General features: G+C 41.0%; 1 pseudogene; it reads right to left on the bottom strand.

Moving 5' to 3' along the window:
- Window positions 1-253: 253 nt before the first annotated feature.
- Window positions 254-19,506, bottom strand: part of LOC100428681 (methylosome protein WDR77-like) — a 32,883-nt pseudogene continuing 13,630 nt past the window's right edge.

The following is a 19,506-nucleotide window of genomic DNA, read 5'->3' as shown; positions in this document are numbered from 1 at the left end:
CATCCCCCCACCAAAACCTACACACACACACTCAGATGCATCTGCACACCCATTTTAAAGAAAGCTTTTCCTCCCTGTGACTACAGGATCCCAGCATCCAGCCTCCTTCAGGCTGCGAGATGATGCCAATTAACGGCCCAGATCTAACTCATCAACATACTACAGAAGGCTCCTGTGTTACCTCACAAGCTGAGGGGACAGGGGCAAAGAAGTGGACTCTCATGGGGGACTTGCTGTTTGTCTGAAGTCCAATCTACTCAGCAACGTTCTCAGGTCCAGGGGCTGGGAGAGGTTCTGTGGACACTTGTGGCAGACGAACTGATGGTCCTGGCCCATTGTGGTAAGCAGAAAGTGACTGAATGGGGATCAAGCAGCATCTCTCGCAAAGTAGCTGTGGCCTTGGCTTCTAAACGCCTTAGAAAGGCTGGAGTCCAGCACAGCCAGTGAGCCATCTTCTCTGTGAGAGGCTAGGAAGGGAACACGGTGCAAGGAAAACACCAGCCCAATGACACATTGGTCTCGTACAACTGAGCCAAGAGCACCTCTGCCTCTCTTGGAGTCCACAAGGGAGACTGTCTCATTCCCATCACAAAGATGAAGACTTCACTTTGCTGAGGATGCCAAGCTAGTGAGGTGGGAAGGCAGCCAGAGACACTGCAGCCCACCTGTGACGCCGGCTTGGGACACAGAGTATGCCAGAATAAAATTCTACAGTCCTCACTGCAGGAAAGAAACACAGAGTCCTTGCGGAGAGAGGAAGGAGTACAGGTGTCCTGCCCAACATGAGATCAGTGTGAATTCAGTGCCGCCTGCTGAGCAAGGTCCCAATCCTTGATGCTGAAGCCTTTGCTGCCGTTGACAGCTAAGAACGCTGAGGGTAGACACAATGTTGCCATGCTCATACTTGCAGAACTTGCTGACGATAAGTGGCCGGTTCTCATCCACCTCCCACAATTCACCAGCACCTGAATCAGAAGCCGCTATGATACCTCTCTCCTCCCCCAAGTGAGGTCAGTCACTCCAGCCTCCATCTGGGCTCCAGCAGAGCAGAAGCTTTCTTTGGGGATGGCACAGGGGTCCTTAAAAAGGCAGAGGGGGCCGGGCTCGGTGGCTCACGACTGTAATCCCAGCACTTTTGAGAGGCCGAGGCGGGCGGATCACGAGGTCAGGAGGTTGAGACCATCCTGGGTAACACGGTGAAACCCCGTCTCTACTGAAAAAAAAAATGCAAAAAAATTACCCGGACATAGTGGCGGGCGCCTGTGGTCCCAGCTACTCAGGAGCCTGAGGCAGGAGAATGGCGTGAACCCGGGAGGCGGAGCTTGCAGTGAGCCAAGATCTCGCCACTGCACTCCAGCCTGGGCAGCAGAGCGAGACTCCGTCTAAAAAAAAAAAAAACAAAACAGAGGGACCCAGCCCAGCAGTGACCACTGAGACTGGAGGACCCGGAGCAGGAGCAGAAGCCCCCATGGGACCGGTACCGCACAGATTCCAAATACTTTCCATGAAGGCCGGTGCGTTAGGGGTCGGTAGGGAAGATGGATTTCCTTCGGCATCTCCATGGTTCCAACTCCAACCTGGATTCTGGTCTGGTAGCAACTCCCACGTGCTGCACTGTTTGTTTTTGGTGGTTGTTGTTGTTTTCCCCTTGATAGTAGCCGTCCTAATAGGTATGAGATAGTATCTCATGGTTTTAATTTGCTTTTCCCTGGTGTTTAGTAGTGCTGAGCATATTTGTATGTGCTTATTGTCCATTTGTATGTCTTCTTTGGATAAATCTCTATTCAAGTCCTTTGTCCGTTTTTAAATCATGTTGTTTGGTTTTTTTTTAATTGGTAAGTTGTAGGATCTCTTATCTATTCTGGATATTAAACCCTTATCAAATATATGATTTGCAAATATTTTCTTCCATTTCATTCGTTGCCATTTCATTCCGTTTATTGTGTCTGTTGGTGCACAATGATTAATTTTTATGTAGTCCAATTTATCTATTTGTACTTTTGTTGTCTGTGCTTTTGGTGTCAGGTACAAGAAATCATGGTCAAATCCAGTGTCATGAAGCTTTTCTCCGATGTTGTCTTCTAAGAGTTCTATAGTTGTAGCTCTTCAAATTTAAGTTTTTAATTCATTTCGAGTTAATTTTTGTATACGGTGGTACTTACGGGTCCAACTTTATTCTTTTGCATGTGGATATCTGTTTTTCCCAACACCATTTGTTGAAAAGACTGTCCTTACCCCATTTACTGGTCTTGGCAGCCTTGTTGAAAATCATTTGACTACATATGGATAATTTATTTCTAGGCTTTCTATTCTGTTTCATTGGTCTATATGTCCCTTTATGCCAGTACCACACTATTTTGATTACTATACCTTTGTAATACGTTTTGGTATCAGGAAGTGTGAACCCTCCGAAGTTGTTCTTTTTAAGATTGTTTTGGCTATTCTGGGTCCCTTGAGATTCCATGTGAATCTTAAGATGGATTTTTTTTTTCCGCTTAAGCAAAAACATTAAGATTTTGATAGGGATTGCATTAAATTTGTAGATCACTTTAGGTAGTACTGACATCAAAGCTGCCATTTTTGGTGATATAGGATCACTCTTGATTTCAGAATTTTTATCCATAGTTGACAAAACGAGATAAGGAAAACAACCATATGTAATGAGTTTCCAGAGATGTGAATATCAAAATATCAAAGAACATTCACTCTGTGTCCTCAGCTCAGGAGTCAGGCTTCTAGTTTCCTTTCTAGAACTCATTCATCTTTTTTACCCCAGCCTGCCTTACTTGTAACAGAACTGGATATGAGCATTCCTGTAAGAGCGCTTACAGAAATTCAACATGTGAAATGTTTTAAGCACCCACACTACTTTCAGTTCCAGAGAAAAAGGACTTTTGAGATGATAAGTGGCAAACAACATGCCCACTCTAAATGTAAACTCCGTCCCTTGCTTTCTACAGCAGTAGGCCTTTGCCCCCAAGGAACTTCACATTGTCCATTTCACATTTGATTTTTATTTCTTCCTTTCAGGTTTGAAAATCTGAACCTCCTTGGCAAAGCTAACTTTTAAATATATCATTATGAGAGAGCCTAATTATTTTTTAGAACCTTCATGGTCATTTATTTTTCTTAAGGGCCATTCATTTACCTGTTTCATTCACTTAGATTGAACACCCATCATGATTTTCAAAGTCATTTTGAAATAATGGAAACCCTGCCCAGTCATTTAAAGGAAAGAGCTTACTTTAACAGATTTTGAGGGGTATCCTAGCAACCAGTCCATAGTGAAATTTATCAATTTCTTAAAGGGAATTTGCACTAAATCCATGAAAAAGACACTTCAATTTTAGTTTCTTAGGTCCATCTTTTCTACATTGTTCCAGGGATTGGACTTGATTAGATATCTTCACTTTTGAGACTTCATTTAATGACCATTAAAAACATAGTTGATGTTCTTCCACTCAGCGTAGCTCCTTTCATGCCATTGGACTCTACCTGACAATAGATAGATGGATACATAGAGAAATATTTCTAAGTTGTATAAGTATCCCAAAACTTAGTGCAAAAATTGAATACATATTTGTGCTTTTTGTTCTTATTTCTGTACATGCAAAAATACAAGGCAAAATCTTGATCCCAAGAAAAGCCAAGGCTTGGAAAGCATATTCATTCATGCCAATCTTGGCTTTGCTGGGTGCTATGAATGAGAGAATATTTATTTGGTCGTGCTTTCAGATATTAGTTGTTTCCAAGCTGCAAATGTTTTAAAAAAATTCTGAACGCAAATCAAAATAAAAATTTTCCCCAGGTATGTAGACAAGTCAAGCATGAAATAGCATAAACAGAGTATATATTCTGCAAGTAGGATTTAAAATTGAGAAGGCTATTAAAATTAAATAGCATTAACAATTCAACTCTAGATAACCCAGGAATAATGCCTGCATAGAAAATTCATATGGGTGAGTGAGACTTATTCTCAGTCTTTTTGCTATCTTGAAAAGCAAAATGAAATTGTTCTGTGCATTGGTCTATGGGATTTAGAATTCATGCATTGTTTACAATACAGTCATTTAGTGTTTGGCTAGATAGAAATGGACATTTGTTTAAGGACATGCAGGTATAAAAAGTATATACTTGTTTTAATTAGTACTATGATAATTTAATTATAGGGAGAGAATTTACATAATTCAGCTGGCTGACTAATGTTTCCTTGATATGTGCTGGTGAAAAAATGAATACTTTAAGCATTTAGTAGCTGATATTTACACTGATAGCCTATTTCTGGCACAATACCCACTAACACAGTTTGAATTTATATAGAATATTTTTCCTTTCAAAATATTAGGTATTTGGCCAGATGCAGTGACTCACACTTGTAATCTCAGCACTTTTGGTGGCCGAGGCAGGCGGATCATTTGAGGTCAGGAGTTTGAGACCAGCCTAACTAACATAGTGAAACCCCACCTCTACTTAAAAAAAAAAAAAAAAATGACCTGGGCATGGTTGCTCATGCCTGTAGTCCCAGCTACTCAGGAGGCTGAGGCAAGAAAATTGGTTGAACCTGGGAGACAGAGGTTGCAGTGAGCTGAGATCACACCACGGCACTCCAGCCTGGGCGACCTCTGTCTCAAAAAAAAAGAAAAAAAAAAGTATTTAATAAAGATTTGTTTTGTTTATTTCACCATACTAATTATTCTTTACCGTCTTTTTATCTAAATGTACTCTGAATTATTTAAAATTTTATTCTTTCAGTTATTCTTTGAGCTCTTTTAATATTACTTTTGCTTTTTTCATCATGTTTGCTTATTTTTTATTTGTTGCATCTATTTTTAACTAGTTAGTTTGAAAGATTATTGTTCTTAAACATTTGATCCTTAGCTCATTGAATCCTGCTTTATTTGTTTTCCTTTATCTTTGGTTTCCTGAAAGGAGTCAGGTTATTATTAGTTTTTGTTGGCCACAAGGAAGTCTGAGGGGGTGACAGCAGCAGCAAGGGCTCACACCAGGGAGGTGGGAAATGTTGGAACCCATCCACTTCCCTGGTATGGTCCTTCTCCTTTGACTTCTCTCATCCCCAAGGCCATCAGTGTTGATTCTCCAAAGAATCTTAGCCAGTGCCATTTAAGCATCCCCCACAGGCTAAGAAGGCTTTACAAGGCAAAATTGTCTTATTTATTCAAACAGCACACTTGGATTCCTATCACCTTAGGCAGTCCTCAATTCACAACTCCCAGAACAGCAATTACTGACTGAATAGCTGTATGCTGACTTTATGCCCTATATCTGCTGTAAATTGGTTGTTTGGAACTCAGGAAGCATTTTCCAGAAACATTCCCATTCTTGTGTCTGGGTTCCTAGGTCAGTTGGCAAAAGCCCAGAGAATCTAAACCAGTCTGATTCTTCCCCTTTTTTCTTTTATTAAAAAAAAAAAAAAAAAAAAAAAAAAATCTTAGCATACTGAAGTCTTTTCTGTATATATTTACAACAGTCCCAAGGAATTGGGTTTTTATTGAGTAAGTTTTAAGCCACTCCTTCCAGGGTTAAATGAGGTAATGGGAGAACTAGACAGGGATGGCAAAAATGAGCACAAAATGTGAGCTGCAGTCTCAGATGGCTGTTCCTGGAGCAAATGTGACAACTGGAGAGTAATTCCAGCACAGGGGACTGAGGACAGTGGAGGCAGAGATAAGCACAAACACTTGCTGAGTGAAACTATCAAATATGTGGGGCACTTGGGATGGTAGTATGGACACAGAGACCAACGCATGTCTGTGTTTTATCTTCAGCAATGCTAAACAGATTTATGGGCACCTCACTAAAATGGACTATGTGGGAGATCCTCAAGGGATTCCAGAGAGTAAGAGATGTCAAATGGAAATTCATGGTATAGAACTTATCATTACTAATGGTTTTACTCTCAATCTTGATGACCTCCAAACGGTTTTTACTTAAGATCTTAAATTTCTCAATCTGCAGCTCTCTACTGCCACCATGGTGGCAGGCATTCAGCCACTGAACTGGAGAACTGAATACTGAAAGAAGCCAAGACTAGCACAGTGGTGTTGTAATACCCTTAATTAAAAGAGAAAAGCATTAAATTACATTAAAAACAAAATCGTGGGCTTTTGTTTTGTTTTGTTTTTCGTTTTCTTGAATGCTGATGATTAAGGAAAGGAAAGTCTAATTAGAGGAGGATAGAGAGATTTGGAATGGGACTTGTGGCTGCTTTCAAGTGCTTTGAAAGTTGGTGGCATTGATTCCTTTTGAACTTTTTTCTTTTCAATGTTTTTCTGTGTGAGTCTGGATTGTTGCCCTCCAACCCTCCTGCTCTTCCCTCACCACACACACAATCTTTTAGTTTGGCTCACAAATGAAACAAAAATGGAACAATAAATGAGAAACAAGAAAGGTGGATTCCTGAGATAAAGTATCAGAGAGGAAGAAAGTAAAAGGGATCAAAGGAGATATTGAGGGGGAAGATTTCTCAAAGCAGAACTGAGAGAGTAAGGAGAGAGACAGAAAAGGAGATGAGAGCAAGGGAGAGAAGAAAGCAAGGGACAAAGGGAAAGAGTAAGGCAGGGAGAAAAAGGGGGAGAGAGAGGTGCAGAAATAGCGCAGCAGATTCAGTGAGGATCTGATGTTAGCAATTTCAGATGGGGCAGAGAAACTTTTGATCTCACAGTTCTTTTAGCTAGTGCTGTGGACCTGCAAGTGCTTGGTTGAGATCAAAGAAACCTGGAATCAGAACAGCTTAAGGACTTCGTTCTTATCTCTGGCTTCACATTAGATCCACCCAGGGAGTTTTAAAAGCCACCTAGACCTGCCTCACCTCCCAGAAACAGGGACCAATTGACCTGGGGAGTGGCTCGGACACCAATATTTTTTAAAGTTAACTGGGTGGTTGTAATGCCCAGTCATGGTTGAGACCCTAGGCAGGTCTGCAGACATTGAGGCAGTACAAAACTGGCTTTGTGTGCTTGTGGGATGCTGTTTGTAAGCTAGTTGTCACCCTGAGGAGCTTGTCTACATCTGAGTACTTTTAAAAGACTAGCTATTCTAACAAAAGAGGACCCCTGGGGTGCTCTCCTGTGCTGAACTATTTCTAAGGAGTATGGGCTCCACAAAAGCCGTGGATAACCTGAAAAAATATAGCATCTATGATAATTATCAAATAGGTTCTTTCAACCATATTATTCTTACATTATAAATTCTTTCATTCTTTTTTTTTCTTGACACAGAGTCTCACTGTTGGCCAGGCTCCCAGGCTAGAGTGCAGTGGTGTGAACACAGCTCACTGCAACCTCAAACACCCAGGCTCAAGCATTTCTCCCACCTCAGCCTCCCATGTAGCTGGGACTACAGGTGTGTGCCAACATGCCCAGATAGTGTGGTTTGTTTGTTTGTTTTTGTAGAGACAGTCTCATTATATATTGTATTACCCAGGCTGGTCTTGGACTTCTAGGCTCAAATGATCCTCCTGCCTCAGCCTCCCAAAGTGTTGAGATTACAGGCATGAACCATCACGCCTGGCCAAAATATTTCTTTGTAAAATAACTTGTTCCTAGTCCCCTTTTTGGTGGCTCTTCTGCTGCTCAGATATACAAAGAAAGAAAGCTCTTTTGCTTCAAACTGTCAATTAATATAGGCAAATTTCTCAAACATTAAAGAATTTTGCAGCTGGTCAATAAAAAAATTACTACAGCTGGATTTTTAAAGCAGGGGCCAAGAAATTTGAAAGAAAAGATCCTTATTAACTAGGATATTATCATCATTATTAACAACTACTCTTTAATGAGCACCTACTGTGTACCAGGCATCATATTAGGTGAGTTAGAGAGGAAATGTCATTTCATGCTGACTACTCTCTATCCAAGGTTTAAATGTTGTTGACAGTGATTACAAGAGCTAGTCGAACATTTAAAGGAGTTTTGTTCACATTCCCTGAGAAGTCATTGCAGTATAATGGCAACTTTGTCTGGAAGTTAGAAACCTAAGAGACCTATTCATTTCTCCAAGTTGTGGCTCTTTTATTATTAAATGTGTTCAGACTGCATGATTTTGTAAGTTTATGAAAATCATGGTAAGAATATGTAGTTGGATAAAACTACGAGCTGTTGGGTGCAATACTGATTTATTTCTGGTGCTTTGCAATTTCCATTTCCATTATAAATGTCATTATTTTGATTCTTACTCAGCTCCCTTGTGAGGTAAGCAGTATAGATATCACCTCGCCATTTCTGGAAGCAAGCCTGGGAATGTTATTTTTTCTTAAGAAGTACTACAGAAAGGGCAGTCCGTTTTTTTTCTTTCTTGCAGTGTGAAGCAGTGGGAAAAGTAATTGAAAGGTTCTATGACTGCTAAAACAAATATACAAAGAAATGTAAAAGCTTGACTTTTTCACTATGCATTGCAAATATTTTACAAATTTTCATTTTATAGAAGAAAAAAATCACGTGAATTGTTTCTCTCTAAAGTACTCTCCTTGAAAAGGCAGTTCAGTCTCCTAGCAACCAACACTTCTCCAAATGAGAAAAATGTCTGGAGGAAGGGAGACACTACAATTACACAATGAATAGAGCAGAATTCTCATGAGCCTGGAAGAGACTCATAAAGGGCATCTTAGCCCATTTCCATTTTCCCAGTGTCAGCTTTGGGGATTCTCAGAAGCTCCAAACAGAATCACCAGCAAGGTCAAATGTAGTGGCTTACCTTATGCCTAGGCCTGGTACTGGGGCCTCTTCCCTCCCACCCCCTTGGAGCTTTGCTCTTTATAACCTTAAGAGTAAAATCCTCTGGAGTAGTGCTGTCAAAAATGGCAGCTACTAGCCTCATGGTTTGAAGGGGGAAACCAGTATTTTCTCTTCTACACCCCCAACAACACTTCTGGTCACCAAAATGTGTAGAGCTTTTTCCTATGACAAGCAATTCTCCAATTCTCTGAGGACACCAACTGGATGTCCTACGATTTAACTCAATTCTGACACCATTTACCTGGAGATAGTATCTGATCCCACAGGTTAAGGACTCAGTCCCCCAAGAAGGTCCCCCACTTCAGATGTCAATCACAAGTAGTGAGCCCCGGGTTGCCCATAACTTCCGTCTGACTTAGCTGATAATAACAGGTCCTCTCTGGCAAGGGCAGCTCACGGAACTCAGGAAAACAGTTTACTTACAAAATTACCAGTTTATTACAAAGAATACAATTTAGGTACAGCCAGAGGGAAGAGATGCCTTGGGCGAGGTACGGGGGAAGGGATGTGGAGCTTTCATGACCCCTCTGGGCCACTGTCTCTCACAGCACCTCTATGCATTCACCAACCCAGAAGCTCTTCAAACCTCATCCTTTTGGGTTTTTATGGAGGCTTCATCTTGTGGGTGTAATTAATCAAATCGTTGAGCACTGGGATCAACTCAACCTTCAGATCCTCTTCCTTTCCAGAGGTGGGGGGATTGGAGCTCAAAATTCCGACCTCTAATCACGTGGTTGGATTCCCCAGCACCCATTCCCCTAGCCTGAGGCTGTCCAGAGCCCCCAGCCACCAGTCTGAGAGACTGGTGTATATAGAAAGACATGACTACTTCAGAGATTGCAAGGGTTTTAAGCGCCATGTGCCAAGAAATGGGAAAAGAAGACCAAAATAGTATTTCTTATCATACCATACATGGCTATTTAAATTAAAAGACTGAAATTTTAATTACCTAAAATTAAATAAAAAAGCAGTTCCTCACTCACACCAGCCACATTTCAAGTGTTTAATAGCCACATGTGGCTAATGGTTGCTATATTGGACAGGTCAGTTTTAGAACATTGCCTTCATTCCAGAAAGTTCAATTCTGCTCCAGAGGCTGCTCTGGAGAGCGCCCACAGATCAGATTTGGATAGAGAAATTTCAGGTAGAAAGGGTTTGGTTGTATGAGGGGCATTGAAATTGCCTCTCTGAATTTTACTTTCATCCTTAGATTTTTCTCACCATATTTACACATTAGTTTTTTTATTTTTCATATAGTTCCATCCAATTGAAAAAGGAATTTTGAAAATTGGTAAGTTAACATTATGAATGCAACTAAGAGTTGCAGAGGGCAAGAATGGGAGAGGACAAGTACTTTGGGACAATCATGCAATTGATGTTTTCTGTAAATTTAAATCTGAAAGTTTATGGTACCAGTAGGAGCAGCAGGTCACTAAAAATAAAATTCTACCTCAAGATAAGTTGATATGGGATAGTCTGAAAGTCTTAGACATTGTTGTTTTTTATTCCATTTTTGGTTTGCATTGTTTGGCCAGCACATGAGCAAATGCTGGCATTCATGTTTGGGAATGAATACGAATTTCAAAAGATAGAACAGGATTTTCTTCTGGATTTCCTAGTCTTCTCTTTTTCTTTCTACTTATACACCACGTTAATAAGCTGCTTTGATGCCCTATGCACATGAAATAACTCAGTGCTTTGGAGGAGAAGATGAGGCAGAACTGGACTGTGGTGGTCCTGTATTCTGAATCCATCTGGACTGAGACCCTGAGAGGACCCGGGTATTAGCCATCGGTGGAACCACCTTTGCAAAATTATGACAGCAAGAGAAATCTGACATAGTTGATTCCATCTTGCTTCTAACTTCGGAGCTTTCCTCAGTCATCTCTGGGCATAGGCCAAGCTAACTTTGGAAGGAATTTAATTTATAGTTTAACCTTAAAGTGAAGATGATAATACCCCTTCCCAAAACTAAACTGCCTTTGTAAAACTAAAGAAAAGCCACAAGGTTAGGCTCATGAGAAAGGGTCCCCAATTCTGCGAAGACGTAGATGTAATTAAACAATAACTAACCATTATTCCAGAGGTCACAAGGTTTGTAACTTCTCCAATTCCTCCTATAGATAACATCGCTATTTGTAGAACCTAAGATTGGCCTTTTGAGATGTTTTTCTGAGATGTTTTTTCTGCATTTCTGATGACTGGCTGTCTCCACATGCACCCTCATGACTCAGCCAGTCCTGTGGTCCCACCCAGAGGTAGACTCAGTGCATGGGACCATTTTCCACACACCTATAATTGCTTCTTCAACTAATCAGCAGTACCTATTCCCTAGCCCCCTGCCCACCAAACTATCCTTGAAAAACCTTAACTCTGAGCCTTCAGGGAGACTGATTTAAGTAGTAACTCTGATTCCCTCTTGACTGTCCTCCCATGGATTAAACTCTGTCTTTACTGCAATGCCATGATCTTAGTGAATTGATTTTGTCTGTGTAGTGGGCAGAAAGAACCCACTGGATGATTACATAAGGACCCATCAGTGAAATATCCAGCTCAGGCCACTGCTAGCACAGATCCCCCAAATGGAGCCTTAGCTCCCACATGGCTGTGGGAGCCAAGCAGTCAATATGTGCCTGTCAAAAATGGATGCACTTATTCTCTTTTCTTTTTTTTTTGTTGTTGGGACAGGGTCTCCCTCTGTTGCCCAGGCTGTAGTGCAGTGGTACAATCAGAGCTCACAGCAGCCTCAGTGTCCTGGGCTCAAGTGATCCTGCTACCTCAGCCTCCTGAGTAGCTGGACTACAGGCATGTGCCACCACACCCAGCTAATTTTTGTATATATATATATTTTTTTTTGTAGAGATAGAGTTTCACTATGTTTCCTAGGAGGCTGGTCTTGAACTCCTGGGCTCAAGCAATCCTCCTGCCTCAGCCACTCGAAGTGATTACAGGCGTGAGCCATCACACCCAACCTGGATGCTGTCATTTTTGATGGCAGTCTGTGTTTTCCTGGAGGGAGGGGCATCCATGAATGCTGTAGCAGAGAACTCAGCTGAATCCATATATCATTCGTCGAAGAAATTTCACATCACAGTTTTTAATTTTAATTCCAGGAGTCTCATAGTTATGTCCACATTTATAAAAATTTATTCTGTGCTTCCACAAAGCAGTTCTAAGTTGTATTTCTTCCTCCATAAAGTGAACATTATTTCTTAAGAAAATATTTTTACAGATAAGTCTCTGGAAGTCTTAATTTTAGAAAATGTATGTCAGCTTGAGAGGTGAGAATAGAGCAAAACCAAGAGATACCTGAGAATTTGACTTAGTGTATAGAAGTGTGGCTTCCTAGGAAATGGCCAAATTTAAGGGCTCTGTGATCTCTTGTACCCACAGGGTGCTGGGCAAGACATGATGGAACAGCTATGCCGAAAGGGAGGATGTTTACTGACATGCTCAGGGAGTGATATAGCACCCACATTCCTGCCCAAGGGGAATCAATCCCAAATGAGAATCCAAGCCAGAATTGATCCACAGCACTAGTGAAGGTTTAAAACATTGCTCTTTCCATGTGGCTGCAAAATACAGAAAGCAGATCATGGCAGAGCATAAAACAGATGCACAGAGTTGGTTGAGTGTCTAAAAGTTTCAGGGTCATGATCTTGTTTCCTTAATGACTAGAGCCAGCAGCCGGCAATCCAGAGCACAGGGAAGCAAGCAAAACACACCTTCCTGGAAATCAGTGACTAGATCATAATAAAAGGGGAAGCGTTTTAAACATTCATTAGACTCAGATTGGTAACTTTATTTTTATGCAAATCAACCTGCAAGCCCTATTTTGGCCCAGTGGTAGAAAATTAACTTTGCCAATTCAACAAAACTCAATTGCTTCTGGTTTGAAATACAGTCAGGTCAGAATCTAAACTTAAGAAAATATTTCTGGGGCCCTCCTGCTTCACACACACACCTAGACATCCACGCATGTTCTTCCTGCGTCTGGAATCTGAGGAGTAGCTATATTTTTCTACTGTGGTTTATAGTATCACACCGTCCACTCTGAAACTGCTCTCCTAGAGCTCTATACAGGAATTGGGGCATGGATTTCCCAAACTTTTAAATACTCAAAACAAATTTGGGGGTTCAATATTGCCTTGTTCTGGGGCTAGATGCTGGGAATGAGGTATGGGATGGGGAGGGGCAGTGAGTCACCATTTTATTGGTGTCTAAATGCCTTTGCTCTCTCCTTTCTTTTCCATCCTCCCTCCAGTCCTCCAGGGACAGCTGCTGTCTGTCCTCGGTGTAGAGGGAAACTGTTTACACACGTGTACATTCTTCCTCTCCCCGTGACTTATAGCATGCCCAAAGCCTCCAGTGCTCCACTGTCTAGCTCTCTGGAAACACAAATCTTTGTCTCTCTTAACAAAGCCAGCCTCCTGCAAATGAATGCCTTGCTTTCTTGTTTGTTATTTATGTTAGAGATGGGCAGAAATTAATTTAGCACTTTAATTGATGTCTTTGTTGTAGGTTTTACCCACCTTCCTCCTGGGAGCAATGAATGCTTTTGATTAATTGTGTGCCAATCCCAGAGGCCACTAGAAACTACTAGAATCACAGGGAATGAAGAAAACACATTAGTTACAAGGTCAAATATAATGCTATAATGATGATAATGATGATAACCATCATGTGTTGAGCTTTTATTATTTGCCATGCACTGTTGTGAGATCTTTCTTTGTCTCATGTAATCCTCAGGCCAATTCTGTGAAGTAGACACTGTTCCCATCATAAATTATTTTTTTTTTCTTGAGATGGGGTCTCCCTCTGTCACATAGGCTGTAGTACAGTTGTGCAATTATGGCTCACTGAAGTCACGGCCCTCCTGGTTCAGTGATCCTCCCCCACCTCAGCCTCCTGAGTAGCTGGGACTATAGGTGTGCACACCCATGCCTGACTAATTAAAAAAAAAAAAAAAAAAAAAAAAATATATATATATATATATAAAATTTGTAGCGATAGGGTCTCACTTTGTTGACCAGGCTGGTCTCAAACTCCTGACCTCATGTGGTCCTCCCGCCTTGGCTGGGATTCCAGGTGTAAGCTACTGTGCCTGGCCTCCCATCTTACTTTACAGATGAAGAAATTTCCAGTCTTAGGAAGGAGAGGACATGTGACCAGCATTGTCCAGCTGGGAACTAGAGGACAAGGGATGCGAACCTCCATAATCTGACTCTGGGACCCTTGTTCAGAGTCACCCACCATATTCCTTCCTCACTGAGTGTCATGAATATCCCCCAAACTGCAGAAGAACTAAAACAATTATCAGAGCATTTCCACCATATTGTGTTAACTATATACTCTTTCACACTTTCAAAGGAAGATCACTTCCATAATAAAATCTACCAGAACATTCAAAAAGAAAATGTTCTTCAATTGATCTTGCCCATATAAGGGCAAATGATGTTATATTGTCCTTAAATGAAAAAAAAAAAAAAGCAAACCAGTGATGGAGATAGCCCCAAAAATGAAATTATAATGCTCCAGAGGCCATATTTGACTTGGAAATGCCTGAGCCAGCACGTATTCTAAGGGTATGTGCATTTTCAGGAGGGGCATGCACTCCTGGTTTCATGTACTCCCTGCTATCTTAACCTTGGCTCATTCACACATTTATATTACTCACTGGCTCCTGAAGAGAGTTGAATTGCCATTAATTAATTCATCTGTGTTATAGGTATAAATGCAATGTATTAGATCCTTGTCATTTGCAGATCTGCTTTTTGAAGTGTGTGACCTGTAGCTCTTTTAAACTTTGTTAAGTACAAGTTTTAAATCCTGCTCAACATGTCACACAGGGCCACAAATAAGTGAGCCTGAAACCACCAGAACTCACATCTCCAAGTTTTGTTCTGCAAACATAAAAGAAGATTTTTTCTGTGTAGTAGGGGTTAAATCATGAACTATCAAAATAGCCATACATGTGGATATGTATAAACGTCCTGCTGTATGCTAGTAAGTATAAAATAATCACCTATCACAGCCATGCAAGGTTTAATCTAGACAATATTCAGGAGCAAGGCTACCAGAAATCAACACAATGAAAACACCAAGAGTGGCTCCAAGAAACAAAGTATGTTACAACTTAAAAAGACAGCCCGAAAAATCAGTCTGGGATGTTTTATGTAGCAAGAAACAGCTTCAAATACCTAAGCAGGCCCTGGGGGCATTGGGGAGTGGAAGAATCAGTTATTCTTAATTACATCAAAGATTCATGGAGGATACTTCAAGTTCAGCATGTTTTATTTAAAAGGCAGAATGTGAGTAATACATTAAAATATATACACCAAGAATGTACTCTAAGTCATAAAGGATATTTTCATGTGAAATGGGGCCAAATATAATTATATGAAAATTTTGCCCTACTCCCTTGACAATACTGAGTTAGACAGTTTATTAAATCTGCATATCAGTTCTGTAAAAAAAAATTTTAAAATAAGACAAAACGCTTCTCTATCCATATGGCCTTTGTGAACTGTCTGCCTGTGGGAGATTTGTTACGTGTGAGAATGAAAGTGCAAGAAGGATCCAATGTGAGAGAACGGAGTGCCTTTCCTGTAGTTTTAGGGAGAGGACTGTGCCCAACATGGGGCCACCTACTAAACAACCCTTGGTGTGTGCTTGGTGCATGACTGGAATGCTGACCTATAGCATTTCCCCATTTTTTTTTTAAAAGCTGAATTTTCTGCAGGTAAACCAGAAACATTTGGGTACTCCAGTAAAGTGATGTTAAACATGTTCGTGCATATGTTGAGGGCAGGGCAAGCCATCCGACCATGTGTTATCACACACTGCCAAAAGCAGATGGTTGGAGTTATCAAATCCACCTTACAGACTCAAGACAATATCTCCTCTTGTCCACAGGATGGACATAAGATTTTCCAATATCTCCATACAAAGAAATTCTTCCAGGGAATAGTTTCCCCAAAGCAGGCAGAAAATGAAAGCCCTTCCATCTGAATGATATTAATTAGCTGCTATCTCCACCATGCCTGGTCTATCTACTGTTTACACGTGATCAAGAATGTGGGAGATGGCTAAATTTCAGCACACAAAAAAAAGAAATATGGAAATTAGAGAAGTCAAAGAATGGCAAGTTGGTTAGTCATTTGAGTTTTAGAGCTATTCTGGGGCCTGGGAGTCTCAAGGTGCTATTTAAACTCAAAGACCATTTGGAAGTTTTTTTCAATATTCAAGTTATGTGAGTTTCAATATTTATGCTGAAGTTAATATTATAGACGACTCTATCTTGCTTGTGGAAGAAAACAAAGAAAAGTGGTTAGTTACATGGTTTACCACTCAAGGCATTTGAGAGCTTGCCACTTTATCGTTAGTTTGTGCGGAAGCTGTGCTGGGAATTTTATCCGGATGGCAAATGGCCGAACATGGAAAATTAGCATTTCAGATGAACATCTTGTGCTCAGAATTGAAAACCCATCAGGACATGTAGGCTCTGGGCCCCAAAGGCCCTCATCTGGATAGAGCATCATTGACCACCTGGAGCTAAGCCATCTTTACCTCTCTGCCTTTGCAATCTCTACTTATTTGTTTCCTCCTTCTTGTTTGCTTATTTCGGCTTTCAACTCTACTGGGCATAAAATACTTGTGTTTTGTCCAGGGCTCAGGAGTCATGAAAATCTCAAAGTTTGACTGCACCACAGTTGGGGGTGTTTAATTAAGACTAGACACTATCCTAGAATTTCTGTGCCCACCAGACTTGCATTGTGATATTCCAGCAAGTCAAAAGGAGCAGACAACGTAGCTAAGTGGAACTGATATACATGGAACATGGGCAGAATGAAAGGAAAAGAAACACATGAATTTATTCTGGCATTTGCCAATTGGCTGGTCATAATCTTCACTGTGGCCAAAGTAGGTCTCTTTATCGTGAAAACTTAATGTTTTTAAATGGCAAAGTTCCTTATGGAGCCTCAGAAGGATACATTGCATTTAAGGAGACAATGTTAATTTGTTTCAAAAACTTAAGTGCATGGAGATGATGACCAGATCAATGCCATGATTTCATTCTGAAAATTCTTTTCTGTTTATTGCCCTGAGTGTGAATTACAGTGTGAGGCTGTCCAGCCCTGCACTTGCCCTGAATTCTGTTCTGTGTCACAGAACCTGCTTCATCTTCTTCCTTGCGAACACAGCTTGCTGTAGCCTCGACCTCCTGGGCTCAAGCAATCCTCCTACCTTAGCCTCCTGAGTAACTAGGACCACAGGGCCGCTCCACCATGACTTGCTAATTTTTTATTTGTACTTTTAGTAGAGATGGGGGTCTCCATATATTGCCAGGCTGGTCTCAAATTCCTAGGCTCAAGTGATCCTCCTGCCTGAGCCTCCCAAAGTGCTGGGATTACAGGTGTGAGACAGCATGTCAGACCTACTTCACTTTCTTACAACCCAAAAACTGCAAACAATTTCTAGGATCAGTGAATTTTAAATTCACACCTGTCTAGCCTTGCCTCACCTTGTCCATTTTCATTCTTTATTATAATAATGATGGGGGAGGAGGACTGTTTAAAAAGGAAATGCAAAGAGAGCAGCTAAGCCAAGAAGTAAATCATGAAGTTTGCTGTTTGGTCAGTTGGCCAATCGTTTCTGTGATGAATCTACTTAGACTTAATTTCCAATATTGATTTATTTATAGGGCATGAACTGGTAATTAGTTATTGACTCTGAAAAACAAATTATTTACAAAGCATATATTCTGTGATGTCTCATGATACCAGTGAGTTTTGGAATGACCAATGACTTTTCAAAGCAGCTAATTCTTTACCTGTGCACAAAAGTCTCCAGTGGCTACTAGGCTGCTTATGAGAAATCCAGGTCTAACTCATTTGAAAACAATCATTCTGAGAACAAACCTTAAAATATAAGCTAGTCTATGTGATGAAATAATAGCTAAGAAGTAGAGTCAAAGAAAGGAAGAGGGCTGGGTGTTGCGGCTCTTGCCTGTAATCCCAGCACTTTGGGAGGCCAAGGTGTGTGGATTACTTGAGCTCAGGAATTTGAGCCAGCGTGGGCACCCGTTTTTACAAAAAATAAAAATATTAGCCAGGTGTGGAGGCTGAGGCATGAGAATTGTTTGAGCCTGGGAGGTTGAAGTTACAGTGAGTCATGATCACACCACTACACTTCAGCCTGGGTGACAGAGTAAGATCCTGTCTTGAGAAAGAGAGAGACAGAGAGAGAGAAAGGAAGAGCTAGATGAACCTGTTTTTGCAAAGCAATATCAAAAGGGGTTTGAATAAATATGCTTTACATTTCCTTTCGGCCTCATCCATCTTTTCGATGCCCTGAGTTGCCCTGAACCTATTTATTATTGGTATGCCACTAGACAGAGGTCACTTCGTCTCTCTGCACCTCCATTATTCTTTTATTCAAACCCACCTTAAAAATAGCTCAAGAGTATAGAATATGTCAATGTTTCAAGATGGAATTGACATTTCAAAATGAAATGACTGCTTTCAAAAACATTAGAAACATTTTTCTCCACTCTTAAAGTCATCATCGTAGCTGGGCACGGTGGCTCAAGCCTGTAATCCCAGCACTTTGGGAGGCTGAGACGGGCGGATCACAAGGTCAGGAGATCGAGACCATCCTGGCTAACACGGTGAAACCCCGTCTCTACTAAAAAATACAAAAAACTAGCCAGGCGAGGTGGCGGGCGCCTGTGGTCCCAGCTACTCCGGAGGCTGAGGCAGGAGAATGGCGTAAACCCGGGAGGCGGAGCTTGCAGTGAGCTGAGATCCGGCCACTACACTCCAGCCTGGGCGACAGAGCCAGACTCCGTCTCAAAAAAAAAAAAAAAAAAAAAAAAAAAAAAAGTCATCATCGTATCTGCTGTTAATTTGTTTACTCATTAATTCTCTCCATAAGCAGCTCGTGAGGACTTCTTACATGCCCTGTTTTGGGTTTGTATTGGCAAATAGCCTCAACTCACCACTGTCCTAATACAGTTGACAGCTATAGTCTGGAGCACATACCTCCTAAAAGTAAAAGGCTTAAAAAAGTTCTCTGGGCTTTAAAGGACCTGAACCTGAAGATGGCTTAAATAAGTGTGTCCTTCAGTATCTTTAAATAATCTGGTTGAGGGAAATCAATAAAACTCTACAAAAGAGAGTCACTAAAGGTAGACACTAAAGGTAAAGTTTTGTAAATTTGAGTTTCTAGCAGTAAGCAAGTGGCTGTTAGTTTTAAGGCCTGGAAAGAGGGACGGGTCAGGGAATCTCTCCAGTTCTCAGCTCCTCTGTTTGTAAACATATGTATAAAGGGAGGACCACTTGACTTTTCACCTACTCTGTGATCACAAGGTGGCAGTATTTCTGAACTTTGCTGCTGTTGTCATTTCAGGTAAAATGGAATTGGGCAGAATTGCTGCAGGGAAGCCAGAATACATTTAGAAGAACCTTAGCATGTGAAATAAAACCAACCAGAAAATAAAAATAAACTGATTATTTTCCACATTTTGTTACTTTACATTTTTGGAGGCATAAGCCTATGCCTAGGAGTTAAAGGCATTTGAAAGGCTACAATTTAGTGACGTCTTCTCAAACTCTCACATAGTGAGAGCTGGTAAAGGCCTGGGGAGGATAGGAGGGTGATGAGCCTGGGAAGTGAACTGAGGTCTGATCACAAAGGACATTGCATGCAGGAATAAGGAGATTTGACTCTAGCCCTTAATGGGAGAGCCACTGAA

This window comes from Macaca mulatta, chromosome 5 (genome assembly GCF_049350105.2).
Source record: "Macaca mulatta isolate MMU2019108-1 chromosome 5, T2T-MMU8v2.0, whole genome shotgun sequence".
Taxonomy (NCBI): domain Eukaryota; kingdom Metazoa; phylum Chordata; class Mammalia; order Primates; family Cercopithecidae; genus Macaca; species Macaca mulatta.
Note: the sequence above shows the minus strand (reverse complement) of the source record. Positions and strands in the feature narration are given on the sequence as shown.